The sequence below is a fragment of the Hippopotamus amphibius genome, chromosome 1 (genome assembly GCF_030028045.1).
Source record: "Hippopotamus amphibius kiboko isolate mHipAmp2 chromosome 1, mHipAmp2.hap2, whole genome shotgun sequence".
NCBI classification, from domain to species: Eukaryota; Metazoa; Chordata; class Mammalia; order Artiodactyla; family Hippopotamidae; genus Hippopotamus; species Hippopotamus amphibius.
The window spans coordinates 152,312,644-152,319,590 of record NC_080186.1 but is presented as its reverse complement, the minus strand read 5'-3'; positions in this window follow the sequence as shown (position 1 = coordinate 152,319,590).

Genomic DNA, 6,947 nt, shown 5'->3' with positions numbered 1-6,947 from the left:
AACGTGCTGGAGGCCCCTTGGGATGCTTGGTCTGCAAGTTTCTTAGAGCTGGACTCTAGCTCGGGAGCAGAGGCTGATGGGCCCCAGGGCAAGGGGACAGCTGGGGGCCAGAGATGTAGCACAGAGGGGAGGGGGCGGCTGCTGGTGGCTCCCCTGGGAAGCTGGCGGCTGCCGGTTTCCGGCCAGCCCAGCCGTCCGGCTGGCCCATCTGGAATCACTTAGCCCCTACCACCATTAACCCTTGGTAGGCACCAGGGCTGCTATGCCTCCTCACAGCTGAGATGCGGTTGGGGGATGCAGAACCACACGGAACACCACAGGGCACTCACTGAGGGCTGGACAGTTGAGGAGGAAGGGTCATGATTGACAGGGCAGGCTCCAGAGCCAGAGACAGAGCTGGGTTCATATCCCAGCGGCTGCAGTTCCAAGCTACATGATCTTGGGCAAGTCACTAAAACTTCCGAGCCTCCGTTTCCCCCTCTGAAAAATGGAGATAATTCAAGAAATGACTCGAAAGACTGTTGTGATTTGTAATGCACCTCAAGGGCTTAGTACAGTGTCTGAAGTGTTCTTGAAATAGTGCGCTTGCCTCATTCCAGCTGTAGCCCACCCACTGTGTACCCCGAGGCTGAGCTCTCCACTTCCTGGGCCTCAGTTTCCCCTGTGTACTCTGAAGGGGTGGGCAGTGGGCAGTACCGTGCCATCACGCTGGCGTGGTCAGCATGGCCCCCAGCCCCACTGTGGGCAGGATGAGACAGCAGGAGTCTCCCACCCGCCCAGGGGCTGGGAGCCTGGTCTGGCCTCCGACAATCCTGTCCTGGGGGAGGTTAGGCTGAGCGCATGGAGCACGGGGAGCCCTGACTGAGGTGGAGCGGGGTGTGGCGGGGTGCAGAGGTAGAGAGGAGCTGCAGGCCTCGGGGTTCAGCATGCCCCCTCCCCACTGCACAGCATCATACTCAGGGATTAAGAACGTGGGCTCTGATATGGGTAGTTCCAATCCAAGTCTGCCACTTCCTAGCTCTGTGACTCTGGACAAATTACATGATCTGAGCTCAAAGAGCCTCAGTGGTTTGAGCTGTAAAATGGGAGGGTTGAGAGGCCCGAATAAGTGATGCACTGAAGGCATTTTGTTCAAGGACTAGGACAGAGTGAGAAAGTTCACAAAAGGTGCCTGATTCTCAGGTATCGCTGGGAGTTGCTGTCACAGAAGCCCACCAGCAGGGCTGGAGGGAAGCTGGTCCAACCGCTGATTTTATAGCCAGGATGACTGAGGCCCAGTGATGGAAAGTGACTGTGATGTAAGATCAGGACGGGAACCCAGGCTCTGGTCTAAACTTTCAGGCCCATGTTCTTGTCTGAAGGAGGCAACCAGGCTGAACTGAACCCCCCCCCCCCCCCCCCGCCCCGTCCCCCAGCCCACACTGCTTAGAGCCGGAAGCCGAAGCTCTCCATGGGGCGGGGGAAGGAGGCCTGGAAAGGGCGCCTGAGTGGGAGAATTCCCAGTAGGCTGGCTCAGCACTCACTCAGGCAGTGCCAGCGGCCACCACATCTGGCTCTCCCACGCTCCCGGCACTGCCCCCCGCCCCCCGCCTCCCCAGGCCTGGGGTGAAGATGCAGCACACACGTCCCAGGCATTGGCAAAGTCATCTTGGATGTCAGGGCCTGAAGAGTCCTAAAAGTGCATCCATTGGACAGGCACAGAAACTGAGGCCTAGAGAGCAGAGGGGACTTGCCTGAGGTTAGCAGAGACAGAAAGGGCCTGGAACGCAGGACTCCTGACCCCCAGCGCTGTGTCTTTCCACCCTGCACACCCTAAGCAGGTAGGTCCTTGTACCTACACGTGGGGGAGCCAAAAGAGGCACACAGTGGAAACTGCCCCTTCCCCTCCTGGACACGCAGCATCGTGGCTGTCTGGTGGGGCAGAGGGACCAGTGGCGGCTTCAGGTCACATTCCCACCCTAGGTTCCTAGAACTGCTTTTGCTGGCCCAGGCTCACCACCAAGGCCTGACAGTGTCCCTGGAGATAAGGGCTTCAAGACCCTGCCCACCTCAGCCTCTTCTCAGCCTCCAGCTGGCCTTGGTCTCAGTGCCCCAGGGAACAAGGGTGTGTCCTTTTGGTACACAGATAGCTCAAGGGTCATCAGAACAGCAGGGCCCTTAGAGGCCACATATCTCCCCCTCACTGGATACAGTGGGTCCCAGAGAAGGCGAGAACCCTCCTGAGGGCACACAGGAGGTTTGGAGTGAGGCCTGTGACTCCCAGGCCCTTCTGTTTCTCCCACCATTTATCCATGCAACCCAAGTTAACTGAACACCTGCTATGGGCCCTGTCCTCATAGAGCTCATAAGCAAGCACCAAGGACACTACAAATGAATAATATAAAAATTGCGACAAATGTGATGAAAGAGACAGAGAATAACAGGCTGGGTAGGTGGGCCATCTTGTTTAGGTAGATTAAGGCTTCTCTGGGGAAGACATATTTCATCTGAGATCTGAGGTTGAGGCCACATACAATGCATGGGCGGGAACAGTGTTCTAGACAGAAGGAACAGCATGCACAAAAGCTTGGAGGCCAGAAAGAGCCTGGTGTGTTGGAACAGGAAGAAGAGAATGTGTGAGGCACAGAGAGGAGACATGGTGGCGGATAGCCTGGAGAGGTAGTAAGGGGCCTTGGGGGCCCAACAGGAGTCTGGCTTTTGTCCTGAGGGTCAGGAGGGGCCACTTCAGGATTTTTTTTTTTTTTTTTTTTTTTTTTTTTTTTTTTTTTTTGGGCGCACGGGCTTAGTTGCTCCGCGGCATGTGGGATCTTCCTAGAGCTGGGATCGAACCCGTGACCTCTGCAGTGGCAGGCGGATTCCTAACCACTGCGCCACCTAGCAAGCCCCCCACTTCAGGATTTTAAACAGGGGACTGATGGGATTGTGGTGGTACACTGTGGAGGATGGGCTGACAGGGCACGAGGCGGGGCAAGGCAGGGGGCTAGTAGAGGGGCTATGGCAGCCAACTGTGGACTGACTGTCCCCACCCTGACTCCATCCCTCCCAGAGGCTGTAGGAATGCATTCAACTGGGAACTGGAACTTCTGGGCCCCAGTCCATGCTTGACCATTGACTCACAGTGTGACCTTCCTTTCCTGGCCTCTATCTCCTCTGAACAATGGGTCAGACACAATGCTCCTTCAGATGTGTGCATTCTGCCCCTGGGCCCCTGGCTCTAGTGTTCCCTCTGCTCCCTAAGTGGCTAGGTACTGGGGGACTGCCTCCCTCCCCTACGCCTCTGTTTCTCCACTGGGAGGGGGAGGGGAATCAGCACATCTTCTGTGAAGATTGAGACTAGGCCGCCAGGGAGCCTTCCAGTAGTACCTCACAGGGCCAGCAGGTGGCGCCCCAGCCTCTGGCGGAGGCAGGGGGAGGAGAGGACCTTGATGGGAGAGGAGAGGGGACGGGGAGGGGGCTCCCAGCACCTCCAGCACACACCCATGTGCCTCACACCTGCCCCCTGGAGGTGGGCAGAGATCACCATCCCCACTTCCACCTCGGGAACAGCTCAGAGAGGGAGAGTTCTTCGCCCAAGGTCACGGAGTGAGGCTGAGGCTTGGCTGGGACGGGGGGCAGTCCAGGTGAGCCTAATGCTGGCTCTGGTGCCCACAAGCTTCTCTTAAGCAAATCACTTCCAACAGGAAGCTGAGCCCAGAACCTCTTCTCTTTCAGGGCCATAAACCTGATTTAAAAACCAAGTTATCACCAAGATCTTTATGAGGCCATCATCTCTGAGCCCCACCCCAGAAGGCCCTGGTCGGGTGTGTGAGAGCAGCCCAGAGGGAGGACTTCCAGTGGGAAGAGGGTCCCACCCGGGGAGCCAGAGGGAAGGAGGGTCCAATAAACGGCCGCTCCCAGAGATAAGGGGCGGTCACAGAGGAAGAGGCTGCGACATGTTGGGGGGAGGGGTGGCGCTTCTCCACCTACACATGGTCACAGGACCACAGCTGGACGGCTGTCCAAGGCAACCGGTCCCCAGTGGGCACATGGGGACACTGAGGCCCAGGGAGGCAAGGGCTCAAGGTCACGTGGCAAGTCAGAGGCCAAGGTGGGGGAAGACCTGCAATTTCAGACACCCAGCCTGAAATTTTTAAACAAGGTTACAGTGTCCTCAGAGGTGTCACATGAGGGGTAGCTCAGGTCTCTGACTGAGGGGTCCACCTAGGGGTGAGGGTGAGAGGGGAGCTGAAGCTCTTTTGCATGAGGAAGCTAGAGGAAGAAGAGGAACCAGGTATTTGTTTAAGCAAAACCCTGGGATGAGGGGAGAGGCACACACAGGTTCACGACCCTTCCAGGAGGCTCAACTGGAGAGGAAAGAAAAATTTCCAGATTGGCCACTGACCTGCTGTGTGGCTTCAGGCGGGTAACTTCACTTCTCTGAGCTCTAGCTGCTTCATCTGCAAAACAGAGATAACAATGACCCTACCTCACTGGGCTGTGTGAGGATGAAATGACATTAATACATGCAAACAACTTGGCATGATGCCTGGCACTTAGTAAATGCTCAATAAATAATGATGCTATTGTTATTATTTCAGCTCAGGTAAAAGGGCAAACACTGCATTCTCAGAAAGATGCAGTGAAAAGGTGCTGAGCTGAGCATCAGAAGACCTGGGTCTTATTCCAGTACAGCACTGACCTGCTGTGGGAACTTGGAAAGAAATCCTTTCTTTCTCTAGGCTTCTGGGCTTGTTTCCCTATCTGTAAAATGAGTGGGTTGACTCTCTAAGGGTCTTCCATGATCAGGATGCTACAAAATGTAGAATAATGCTGCTCTCCTACACTACATGGATGGTGGTGCTGTTTGGGGGACCAGCAGGGCTGGCTGAGGACCCCGTGGGTACTCTGGCTGGGCAGCAGGAAGGGCCAGTGGGATCAGGAGACCTAGCTTCTGTGCTGTGTGACCTTGGCCAGGCACCTAGACCTCTCTGGGCTTCCTGCTCTGTTTCCTCATCCAGCAAATGGGGCCAGTTTGTCCCACCTTTCCCAGTACCCAGAGCTGAGGAAAGAGCAGGCCCAAGGTGGGGTGGGAATGGGCAGAGGCTTGCCCCAGGAGGTGTCTGTAGAGAGGCAGGCACCTCCCGCCTCCACCGTGGGAGAGGACAGCACTGAAGGGACCACAGAGTAGCTGAGATGGCCCCCCAGGCCTTAGGCCTCCCTAACTCCGCTCTCTCCCTGGCTAGCGAAATAGTCCCTGCTTTGCCTGGAAAGTCCCCCATCGCTCAGCCACCACCCAAGTCCTGGACACTGTCTTCATCACTCCTGGACCCCTGCCCAGCTTCCTTGAAGCTTTCAGGCTCCCCGCCTCTCCTCCGGCTCATTCTCCGCACACCAGCCACAGCCCCCTTCCCACCACGCAAAACCCTTGATAACAACCTCCCATATCCCTCATCAGGCCTGTCCTGCTGGGCCTTGCTCTGTCTCTCTCCACACTCATCTCCTCCCCCGCTCTTACGTCCTCCACACCCCCCCACCCCCCCATCACTGAACTCCAAGTTGATCTTTCAGTTCTGGAGGACCTTGTGTCCCCTGCAGTCTCAACCCCTCTGTCCACACTGTCCCTCTGCCCACAGTGTCCTTCCCCGCTCCCCAGGGTCTTGACTCATATGTCACTTCCTCTTGCAAGACTTCCATGTCTCCTCCCTTTTGGAAAACTCTCCAGATTCCTGGCCCTCACCAAAATGTAATTTTACCCCTCTTTGTGAGCATTTGATTAATACCTGCTTCTCCCCCTTCGTATTCTGTAAGCACCCCAGGGCAGAGCGTCACCTAGTACACAGTGTCAGCGTACAGGAGGAGTGTTAACACACGTTTGTCAAACATACGAACACATGAACAAATGAATTCCTACGCCTAGTCCCAAATTTTAAGCCTTCCACCTAGGTCTGATGTAGCCTATTCTTGGAATTAGAGGGCACCTAGAGGGCACCAAATTTCCTGTCCCCCAGGATAGGCATCCTTTCAGAAGCATTCCTGACCGGGGACCTCCAGCAGTCACTTACATACCTTCTGTGATGGTGAGCTCACTCTCTCTTTCATGACAGTCCTTTGAATATGGATGGCCCTTTTGAGAGCATTTTACTATGGGTGGGTTGAAATCCATGTCTGTGCCTGCAGCTTTCTCTCTCAGGTCTTAGGTCTGCCCTATCCCCCTCCCCAAACTCAGACCTTCAAGTCGCCCTCCAGGTCTTTTCTTCCTCCAGTCTGAGCAGTCCTGGTTACACCAGCTCAGACAGTAGAGCCCAGTCCTCTTGGGTCTCTTCTTCCTTCTCTGTATATTTCCGAGTTTCTCACTGACCCCTTGAAAGATTGGGTCCTGAGCAGAGCCCAGCACCCCAGAGGACTTCTGAGCAAACTTTCACCAACACATCCACTTCCTGACCTTCCCTGCTGAGGCAGTCATGAGCTCATTCCTGTCAGCCACAACCCAGGCAGCCCTCCTCTTTCCTCTCTCCCATAAACAGCATTCATTTCGCTGCATAAAGTTGGGCACAACCCCTTTTCTTTCTGGGTCTCAGTGCTTCCATCTGTACAATGGGAAGAGTTCCTCCGAGCAGGAAGCGGCATCCTGGGCTTCCTGTCCCTCACTGTGTTATAGTATCGGAGCCCCAGAAGAATAAGACTCTGACCAAGAACAGCTTCATGGGTGAGTCACTTGTGCAGTCACACAGGGTCCAGTGTTTAGAAGGGCCTCATGCTTGACTGAATGCTCTGCTGTTGCTATCTTGAAATGTATCATAATTTTTGAACAAGGGATCTCACTCACATTATCACTGTGCATTGGGCCCTGTAAACTGTGTCCTGATCCTGACACATCCGTCTAGCCCTGAGATGATGCTGACCTGCCCTGGCTAATGTGGTGCCCTAAGGGACGGGCAGGTTAAATCGATAAGACCCTGATTCTGCCC